The sequence below is a fragment of the Atta cephalotes genome, assembly GCF_000143395.1.
Source record: "Atta cephalotes unplaced genomic scaffold scaffold00011, whole genome shotgun sequence".
NCBI classification, from domain to species: Eukaryota; Metazoa; Arthropoda; class Insecta; order Hymenoptera; family Formicidae; genus Atta; species Atta cephalotes.
The window spans coordinates 2,901,872-2,914,109 of NW_012130075.1; positions in this window are offsets into that span (position 1 = coordinate 2,901,872).

The window sequence follows — 12,238 nt, forward strand, 5'->3', positions numbered from 1 at the left end:
TTTTTAACAAACTATTTTTCCATAGAAAATTTTAGACACACAATATTTCCGAATGTTGTACATTCGCCTTACGTGATCGAGATATGTCACGTATTTTTTTCAGGTCACCTCGGATTACTATCGTGTTATTCATGGAATCACTGCCAAAAATGCAAATAGATATTGGTGATTTATCATCCGAGTTATGTGTCGCGTGATGATTTATATACAGTATAAAGTAACATTTGACTGCTAAATTTTTTAAATTTAAATTTTTAAAGTTTAAGTTATGTATTATTAAACTTTTTTTATGCCCCACAGCGAAAAATTCAAATAAAATAAAATGTTAATTATTTTGAATTGTAGGCTGCGTATGATTTTTGCTTGTGAGCGATAAATTCGTTCTAAGCGAGGTGCGCCTCGCGAATCGCGTCATCTTGCATTTCCCTGCCATCCCTTCGTTTCGCTTCATGTCTCTCGCCTCACGTCTTTTATTCGTCGTTCGCACGTTATTCCGTTTGCGACAGCGGGAGAAAGAGAGAGACGCTTAAAAAAACGGAGCCATATAACTCCGGATCAAGCTGATGCGGCATTTTGCGCGCTTTACGTCGACAATTTACTGGACCACACGTGCGTGCGCCGCGGATTCTGACGCGTCGCGATCCTGAAAGGATCGCCTTCAACTTGCGGCAACAACTCACGTTGGCGTGGGCCGCCGATTGTCCCCGCGACGTGATCTTACGCGAATTTACAGTTTCGCTCACGCATAGGTTGCTTCATGCACGCGTCTACCTACAGCCGGATGCGTAATTCATTCGTGTGAGTTAGCGTGATAGTTAGCGATAGATTTATATCTAGAAATATAAATAAAGATCTTGAATCTCTTTTATGCCATATCAAACTTATTAAAATTATGTATTACGCGATTTTTCATTGATTTAATATACTAATATAATATAACTATTTGCGACATAACGAAACACAGAGATGCAAAGATCGAGAGTATGAGATTAAGCGATTAACTCGCTGAGTTAGTTATATAAAACTAAATGTTTATAGCTTTTACAAATAATTTTGATATTATTTTTTTATTTAATTTTTTGTTAATTTTGACAAATAATTTTTTATTAAAAACACTATTCGCTTTATTTTAATTTCGAACACGACTGCAAAATACTGGCTTGCAAAAATACTACGAGATTTCGCGTAGAATTGCATGATACGCAAAACAAGCAATTCTATATTTGAACGCAAACAAAATATAAGATACTTTATTAACGATACCTAAGAGTTTGAATCCTACGACGTGACATCGCGACAATTAGTTGATAATGACTGACACTGCGTTCCGGAGTTGTGAAATTCTGAGGTTTATCTATACCCTAGATTTTCGAACCTTTGCGACTACGAGGTCAAGGCACTAAGATTTAAAGAAACTCGAGATGATAAACAGCTAAAACAAAGTGTGTGACTCGTTTTATCAACATATTTCGCTTTACTTTATTATTGTAGCTGTTTATGAATAATGTTCTGACATTGTGAAAGTTCAATGTCAATAGAAAAAGATATTGATCATCGATCTTAACACATCAAGTACTTGCATAAAGAAAACAAGTAATGATATTGGATTGTTTAATTATCTAATTTATTGATAACATTAATTTTTGACAATAACACTTTATTCAAATTTTACAATTTTATTTCATACATTGAAAACATTTCTGAAAATGAACGAAAAGATTTTGATCATATCAATCAGAATTCTCAACTAGAATTATAATAAATGCAATAAAAAAATTCTAATTTGTCCATTTTCAACCAGTATTCCAATTAATGCAACCAGATTCTTTTTTCAGTATACAGTCTTATTTTGCGAATGTTTGTCTGTTCGATCTAAACTCTTGCAATATTTTTATCATAACATCAATATTACTTCTTTAATGAATTTGATTATAATGAATTTGAACACACTAATGAGCACTATAGTGCATATTAAAATAACTATTATGCACTGATTTAATTTGTGTAAAGACAAAATGCAAATATTTCGAAATATAAAATAGATTTTACTTATAATAGTATAATAAACTGTATTGAGAATTTGAGTTTTTTTATATTTACGTTAAATATACATTTTTACGTCAATTTGTGTACGACAGTGTTTTAATGGTGTTTTAATTTGCTATTAGTCTTTTATTTAAGTTCTAGTGTCGTGATTTGAATAAAAATTATAATTACTGAGTTTTGTCTATATGAATATTTTGAAAAAGTCAGTGCGAAATAAGTTATTTATCATTTTCATCAAGGATCGCTAATTGAACTGTCATGTTGAGTTTTTTTGGTACTATTGTTGGTTGGTTTTTTTAGTCTATTTTTTTTTATTTTATCACAAAGTAATGGATATATTAGTAATTAGCGATTTTTTCAATATTTTAACTGCGCTTAATATGAATTAAAAATTGAATTGAAAAATATCACACGAAGTGATAATTTGTTCCGAGGTTTCAATAATCCAAAAAGATCAAAAATTTTTAATACATTTTCGAACACCAAATGCAATTAGATCGGTCGATTGCATTGAATACATGCACCGATAAAACAATTTATAAGTGATTTATGAAACTGATTAAATCGCATCAGTGTTACGAATTTCTTTCAAAAATTCATGAATGATGTTTATAGTAAATAGTAAAATTATAAATATTCGTTTGTTTATCTATATTTTAGATTGATACTGAAAGGCCACTTTCGCTTATTCAAATCACAAAGTCACAAATAATTATTGTCTAATATATTTCATCAATTTCGTGAGTCATTCTTGTGACTAATATTCATCATTTTTACTAATGATAGATTATATTTAGTAATCTCAATTTAATTTACTTTTTATCTTTTCCTAGTTTTGAGAATTAGAAGATTAAACAGAAATTATATAAAGTTAGTCTATATTGTCAAAAATAGACTAATTCAATCTATACGTTATATTCAAATGAATTATTGTGACTATATAAAATTACAATATCCTCCTCCATCTTATTTTCTCTTGATTAATTAGATGCATTGATTAGTCCTTACATTTACGAGTATCCATGGTACGTACCTTCATGACTTCCGTGAGAGATCAAAGTAAAGAGAAGCTCCTTGTAAACTTGTGGATACACCGGTACGCCGATAATAAACCCTCAATCATTCACGACTGCTGCAGACCTTTCTGCGACATCGCACGGGACGTCACGAAATGTGATCGCGACGGATGCAAAGGAAATTATTCGCAAGAGTTACTAAGCTATCAACTCCGCGAGCATCGCCGGCGATCGTTAAGCGCCATGCGAGGAGGTGACGCGCAAGAGGAGCACCATGATATACAATACGAGAGAGTCGGTCCACGTTCCGGGCTCTCTTGTTATAATAACGTAACTCCCGGTCTCGCACGCGCTCAGCCGGGATGATGCTGTACGCCACACAGGCGTAGAGCGAACGCGGCGCCGTACTCGTAAAAACCCTCACCCACCCCCTCTCGTCACCACCCGATTCACTGTCGTCGAATGGGCGGCATGAACGCAATGGGCGGGATCCAACCCCCGTGATTGCGATTCGCCCGGCCGCGTTCAGCCCACCGTGGGAGAGAAGAGAGAGCGAGAGAGGGCGCGAAGGTGGCGCTCCACGCGGTCGCAATTCGCACGCGTCTCTCCCCCACTTGAATCCCCGCCGAGCGTGTCAGCGTGGATGAGAGTGATAGGGGTACGGCGGCGAGTCGCGCTGATTGGCCGCGATCTCATCTTGATCCGCGGAAGAGAGCTGTCCCTCTCTGGCTCGTCGTCTAGCGAGAGGCGACGTCGACGAGAGGATTGGGGGGATGGAGGGGATGTGGGCCTCGGGGCAGTTACTCCGTACCGATGCTCGCATTAATTTGCAAAAAAAGATGATACGTATTACGCGCGTGTGCATCACTAATATTATTAATTTGCGCGTATAAAATATATATTTTATTCTTTTCTTGTAATATATAGAGTTTTTTCTCCGAACGTTGCAAAATTGACTTGATTTCAGTTAAACCATGATTAAGTTGTCGAGCGATACCCGTATTATTATTAACTGCATAGATAAAATTATTAATTCTTTGAGAAAGATTAGATTAGAAATAATGAATTGTATAATCAGAAATTTCACTACGAGCAATTCCGCCGTTTGAATCGATCGCCGATTGAGTTAATCAGTATTTGGCCGTAGTCATCCTAAACGGTTGGTTCGCGAATTGGATCTAGGCGCATTTTGGCTCTTTGGAGTTGCTTTTATCATCAGTGCAGAAGCGAAATGAAGTACGTACCTGAGGACACGTGTAAAATCTACAAACCGCGGGCACACAGGATGCAGGGTGCAGTGTCCCCCGGCGCGGAGGAACGTTGATATGAAAAATGGTCGGCGGGCACTCCCGCGTGCGCGCGGGGCCCCATACGAGAGCTACGGCGAACATAATAAATAACAATACGGAGTCTGCCTACGGATACGGGGATCTGCATATAGGTCCCTTATACCTGAACTGCCGCGGCGCGTCATTAAAATTATTTATGAGGAAATAAGAATCCGAAGCGCGCGCGCGGAGCCCCTAGAGGAGTGAGTCTCTGCCCCGAGGTTCGCGCGGATATTCCTCTCGCGCCCTATGAAGGTACGCGCGCGCTTATCCCTTTTAGTCGGCTAGCATTTGTGTGCGTTCGACGTTGGTAGATTAGTAAATTAAACTCGGACGTGTGTTCTCTCTTTCGTTCTCCTGTGCGAGCTTCGGATGCGCGCGCGCGCGGACGCAAACGAGCTATCGATCGAACGCATCCTGCGTAACCGTAACAACATCATTCGATAGTGTACTTCATTTTTTTATTCTTTCTAAAGTTTCAAGTATTAGAATAATTAAAATAACATTAAGACATCCTTCGTGGAAAGGAAGGACAAAAATTTTAAATTCATTCTTCGTTCATGTATCGTTATATATTCTTTGATACTTTCATAAAAAGAATGATTTTATTGAAATATTTAAAAATTTAGTTATGCTGAAGTATTTATAAAATTTAAACAGATACAGATCTGAAAATAAATTTAATTGAATGTTGGACTATTGAAATAATTAAGTAAGAACCTCAAGTTTGATGAGCAGTGCTGCAAAAAGTTTTGACATTTTAGCAATTAGAGTACCTTACATAATTATTTTGATGATTTAATAAAATTATTTTTGGATATTGTATTACTTCAATAAAATCATTCTTTCTCGATTGATAATAAAAATTTCGATTTATCTATTATCTTTTGTAAAAAAACTCGCATTATTTTCAGCCTATTTACTTTCCATGTTTATGCATCCCTGTGGAATAATTAAGATAACATTAGAGAATGCATTTTTCACGGAGGCAAAACATAAAATTTCCATTTTCTTCACTACTATTTCGTTACATTTTCCAATAACTTGACGACAAAATTTTATTTAATATTTGTCTCTGAGAAATTCTCATCGTTCTCTTATCTGTTTGCTCTTTGTTCGCATTTCCTTTACCATCGCGAAATAATTAAGATATCTAACGTTAGAGCACCTCCTGTGAGACTCAAAGGCTTAAAAATTTTGCTTTCTTCGCTCTTACATTGCTATATTTTTTGCTGATACTTTGACAACAAAGATTTCGGTTTGTCTAGTACCTGTCTGTAAAAAATTCGTCTTGCTTTCACCTGTTCGATGTTTGTTCACACCTTCCTTCGCGCGCGCACGCGTTACCCAATTAGCTACGCGCATCTGTTTATTTACATAATCCGCCCGCAGGGTATTTAGCGTATCGATCACGTAATTATCGAGGCGAGCCGCCGGACCTGTAGACCGGAGGCACGGAGCTCATTTCGCGCCGGTAAGCTCGAGAGGCGCGAGATGAGGCGAAAGAGCGAGGATGAAGAGGTAACACCGTAGGAGGTGAGAAATAAAAATAAAGAGCCCGGGGAATTCTCAGCTGGGGGTCATTCCTGACGGGGTCGATTTTCGTTCGAAACATCGACGATCGACCACCTGGCCGCACATAGTTACACCTTGTAAACGGTCACTGTCTACCGCGGACCAAGCAATAAATGCAACCGAACCTCCTCGTGCTTGGCTGGCTGGCTGGCTGGCATGTACAACACGGAAAGGTATTCAACTGAGATTAATCGCCGTAGATTTGTCACGGGCATCGTTGCAGGAACGGCTGCTTATCTCTCTCTCTCTTCTCTCTCTCTCTCTCTCTCTCTCTCTCTCTCTCTTTTTTTTTCATTCGGGAGGAACAGCGTTCCGGAGTGATCGCGTCGACAGCCGTCGGGTCGAGAAGACAATTTTCAACGATAATTAATCTTACTCCGTTGCAATCCCGTCCATTGATCCCGTCACGGATCACGGCAGTTTAACGAGCTAGTATTTGGACAGTTAGCTCAGGAAGTATCTTCCAAAGTGGTACGCGAGATACAAAGCAAGATCTGATACAAAATGCGCTTACCCTGGCTTCCTTTGTTTACTGAAAAAATAAGTCTGGTAATAACTACTAAATGTATTTTATTGGTAGCCTATTGTATAATATTTAATAAATATTACAAACGTAATAATCATAACTTATTATTTGCTAAAAATAAAATGAATAATATTTAGAGAAGTAAAGTTAGCGTTTAGTTAGTTTTAATTCTAATTACTTCACGGATTTTATCAAAAAAGTTTTAGTTATATTATCATGATGTAAGAATACGGTGTAACATTTCTGTGAATACATAGATCGGTATTTATAATTCGTATATATCTTATTACAAGACCGTTTTAAGTAATGTCTTAAGACGCTAATACAACTCTGTGGGTGGTATTCTTATTTTAAGATTGTCTTAAATAATATCTTAAGATGCTAGTAATCCTCTGACTAGTTTATGACATTAAAACCGTTTTAAGACGGTTTTAATTAATATAAGAATTGACTATGAACATCGGAACATAGTTCAAAGTAATGACGATATTTGTGACTAATCATAAAATTTGTCTTAAATATTATAAATTAATATAAAATCGCTATTAGAAATTTGCTATCAATCAAAAATTGACACCAAATTATATTCAGCTATCATTATATCCAATATATTACACCTGATGGTATTCTTATGTTAACTATTATTTAAAATTCTACTATTTAAAGATTTATTTGCATTGCTTGCACTTTTTGTTTTCAGAACTTTACTTTTTCTCTTTTTAATGTTTAGATATACATTTATTTCGTTTTCAGTGCAAAAGAGTGACCAAAAAAAGATGGTTTTTATCATCCTGGACATTTATTGGGCCCTCAATTTTTGGACTGAATTGTGTGCCAATACTCTACAATGATTGTGTTCAGCAGAAAAAGCAGCTTTGCACTGTTGCAAGATTTTCCATTGAACGATTGATAGCAGTTTATGATTTTTAAACATATTGCTAAGCAATCATCTTTAGCAATCATTTTTAGCAGTATTTAAGCAATCATCTTTTTCTTTATCTGTGATATTAATTACAAAGAAGTTTTAGGTTAAGGTGAATTGAAACAATTGTTATTATGCTGGAGCTTCCCCTCCAGAGAGTCACGTATTACGTCTATTGCCTATTCTACAATAGGATCGTAAGTCGTAAGCTATAAGCAATTAGTCATTGTTCAATTACAGTTATATACAAAAAGAATAATCGACTATGATTAGTTAATTTCTTACAGTTTACGACTTGTGATCCTATTGTACAGCAAGCTTATGCGAAAAATCCGTTTTTTTTACATTCAAAACAAATTGATTTATAAAATCACCAGAATAAGTATGATGTTTAATTGATCTTGCCTTCATCGACTGAATTACAACTGCGATTCCTTCATCAGCTGGATCTGGAGTGGCGCACTTGTACACATAATTCAATTGCACATACCACTCACATCGGCCGATTTTCAATGATTTTTAACTGCTTTACTAATAAGATTATATTATTTTAAATTAATTAGCGATGTGAGCAATTAATATACACCCGGCTGGATCAACCTTTTTAAAATACCGAACCTCGCAAACCTATTATAATTTGATTCCATCCAGATCTGATAACAATTGTCATCTCAATTTGAAACTTCTGTGTGATTAATGTCTCATTATAAGGTAAAATTTAGCACACAGTTTTAAAATTGAGGATCCAAAAACGGGAGATTTTTTCGATCACTCTTTTTGAGATTCAATGCGATTAAATTTTTTACTTGATTATATTATTATATATTAATATATATATATATGATTATATTATTTATTAGACTTTTTTCAGTATTGTAAAAATTGCAATTTTCTAGATACGGATTTGTACGAGGCGATCACACATGATCCTTCTGGATGCATTAGGTCTCCATTTGTCCTGCGAGTTGCAATTAGTATCCCGCTGATTCTCAAGAAGGAAAATCCTCGCGAATCTCAAAGTGTGCTCTCTTCGTCACCGCTCATTGTTCACCGACAGATCGACGGCGGCAATTTTGCAAACGACCACAAGTCGAGAATCATGCGAAGTGGTTAAACGGCAAGCACTTGACATGATCGAATGGTCTCTCTCGCGCCGGGCCGGCGAATGATACGAGAGAAGCGATCATCCCCCAAGCGCGAAAATGCGCGCGGCTCGAACTCGAGGTTCGGACGTGTTGCAGCGTAAAGACAGGCACCGGCATTATTAATGCCTCCTCGACACACCGATACCATAGAGCTAACGATTATTTACTTCGAAATATTTATCCCGTATCTCCGTGCACGCCCTATTATCGCGGCCGCATGATAAACGGCCCCGTGTGAAAAATCGATTTTATTGTCGGCACGTATACATGTATAACGTGTACATGTGTATACGTATATACGACGCATTCTCTCGCGGGCATTCTCTTCACAAGCGGCTCTCCCGCGCTCGCGCTCTCGCGGTTAACTCGCAAGGACGAGTATGTAACGTTTCGACACGAGCGTCCATCGACGGACTACGGATGATGGATACGCCTACTCTTGATATTTTGGTGATCAATAACGCGGGATTCTCTCGCGGTGCCGTTCGCACCGAAGGAGGGAATCATTATTCACCCGTGCAGTCGCTGGTGAATAAATAATTTACCTCGTCATACCAGCGGCCATCAGAGGACCGACTTCGCGGCGGCGGTGGCGGCGGCGATGGCGCTCACGCCGGCCGAGCCCTTTCCCCGAGTCCTTTGTGTTACCGATAATAAAGGTATGCGCGCGATTCGGTCTCTTCTTGGGCCACATCGTCGGAAACGATACGCGTGTAGAGACGCGAGCGTCGGGGATCTTCCTCAGCCATCGATGTGTGTTCGATGACGGCTCGGTGCACGTCGAGAGGCCCGGGCAGTCGCGGACTTTGAATGGCACGGTCGATTTATCTCCTTTACGCGAGAGCGGGCCATCAACGCGATCGGAATGGTTCGTGTGTGTTGCCCGTTCGCTTGCTTGTCTGCCTGCCTACCTGCTTACCTACGTGTGTATAATACGTATCTGTATATGCGTGAATACACATCGTTTCGGTTACGCGCGTATGCCTACAGACGAAAGCTGACCGCAGTCGGTCACTATTTGGGAGCATGATCCGTAGTTTCGATTCACGATGCGGCGCAACTCCCATCCCCTCACCCTCACCTTCCTCTGATACGATTATTATCTCGAACGACGATAATTAGCGTCTACTTAACAATTGGCTTGTATGCGCGCTGCTTTTATCCTCGTCGACTGTGCTCACGATTTTCATCGGGATTTCCCTTTCTGCGAGATATGATTTTTAGAAAAAATTACGCGTTGTTAGGTACATCTTGTCGAGTACATTGCAATTAATTCTTTTATGTATTATTTTAAGTGTTTCATACACGTCAGCAAATCCTGACGAAAATTTTTAATGATTGAATTTAAACATGTTTATGAAGAATTTTGTTTATTATAGTATTTAAGAAGATTACAGTGTGTTGAAACACATTGCATACATCTCGTGCATTTTTTGCTGACAATAATATTGTTAAAACACTCAACAAATTACGATGGAAACATTTGGGATTTTATCATTATTAAATGTCACTTAAATACTTCACAGTGAACATCATAATTTTATGTTTAAATTATAAACGAGATTCAATAAATGTTTTTAAAGCTCTCTAATGAAACATCCATTTAATATTTTATATAGTAAACTTCTTACTTTTAATTTCTTATATACTTCTTATATATTTTTAATTAACTATTTGCGCCAAGGGAAGCAATGACGATTATATAAGCAATCGATATCTTTTTGTTATGTGTAACTTGTAAAAAAATGAACGAGTCAACTGGCGACATCTAATGTAAGTAATCGTTTGTTTATTACTCAGACCGCAATATAGTCACTCTGACGAGGTCAAGTTTTAAGACGCAAGGCATTATTTCACAGGACGGGCGTATTCAGAGAGATCTATAAAACTTAAACAGCCATAAAACAGTCTCCAAGGTGGCCTTGTCTTGATCCTAGATTTACGCGTATTAAAGGGAAATTACAATATTAATAAGGTCTTTTTAATGGGCGAGCGCCAACCTTCGCGTTGGAACCATCGGAGCCTTCGGCTAGAAGATCTTCGCTTTCCTTTGAAACTCGTTACGATTTCAGGGGGGTTTCTAATGCCGAATAGGAATAACGCAGCCGTAAATATCAACGAAAATATCGTTTATCGTTATTCACACGCATTATACTTGTCAGCGATATATCATTCCATTCATGTCCACACTTGGGAAAATCATTCTGATGCTCCTTTCAAGTTATTTTCCTCCGTCTCTTATTAAAACAGTCTCTTATTAAAATAGTCTCAGTGTAATCGAAAGCACTACTTATGACAAATGTTTTATCCGAAGCAAAACAAAAAATCATGATGACATCTAAATAGCTGTTTTCAGCAGAAAAAAACAATTTTGCAAGATTTACAAATTATTGTAAGATTTTTTTAAATATGATTTATATATATTTGATCCAGTGAGGAATCAAGGGCGAAAATCAATCATATTAAAGAATCTTACAACAGTTTCAAAATTGCTTTCTCTGCTAAATTGCTTTCTCTGCTAAACAATTAATAATGGTATCAAAATAGTTCCAGAATCATTATTAAAATCAATTAAGAAAAATAATCCTATTTTTAAGTTAAATAGGATTATGAGTATTTAATGTTATTAATATACAAAAGTTTTGCAAATACTTATATTTTCTTAATTTTAAATATCTCCTCATGTCTTGGTGACTGAAGTAGTATTATGCTGATCCTGGAGAATCGGGAATTCCAAATTCAAACTCAGGCTGAAGTAATATTTTTCATAAGAAATTATTTATAGATATTTAAAATACTTATTAGCATCATATTAAAATTCGATCAATCTCATTTAAAATATTAATATTTCAGTTTATGATTATATTTCAAATCTGACAAATCGGCGCGCAGTTATAAAACTGAGAAAATGTATTTGCATATAAGTAATATATTAAACACTAATAGTAAGATCTGCTTTGACCGAAAATAGGATTATTTCTTTTAATTGATTCTTATCGTCAATCTCGAATTATAATATTAAAAGTCATTTTTTATCAGTTACTATTCATTTTAACGTCATTGTGACATTATAATATAATATAATACAATGTATATTGTGACCTGTTGTTCTGCTTGAGATGTGACAAATGGAGACGTTCTTCAAGAGGATAGTCGAAGCGAAAATTTTGTACGATTACTTCTAATTTTTTCATGTAATGTAAAGTTGGGTCCTTATGTGCTAAACAATCGTTTCTTTATCACAATCTCAGACTTCAGAATTTTTTTACAGAAGAGGCAAATTATTAACCAGGATGCAGACGCCGCCTCGCGACCTTTTAAATTTTAATCTGGCAATTAAAATATGTTAAGCAGCTACTTAATATCATATATGCACGTGTATGTGATGCATATAATATACTATGGGGCCGGGTTCGCAGTATTTCATATTTAACGCGAAACCGTAACTCGCCGCGACTGCCGCTTCTCACCGCTATCCTTTTACTCCCTTTTTGATTTATAGATAATTTATTATGGTTCTCATTTTCTATCTCTTTTTTTTCTCTTATTCTCTTCTTTCGTAGTGGCTACGCTTCTTCGAACATGTATGTGCGCGTGAACGTGTTACATGTACCTATATATAGATCGATGATTTTGATGACGCAGCTACATATACATATATTTATATATAATAGAAACCT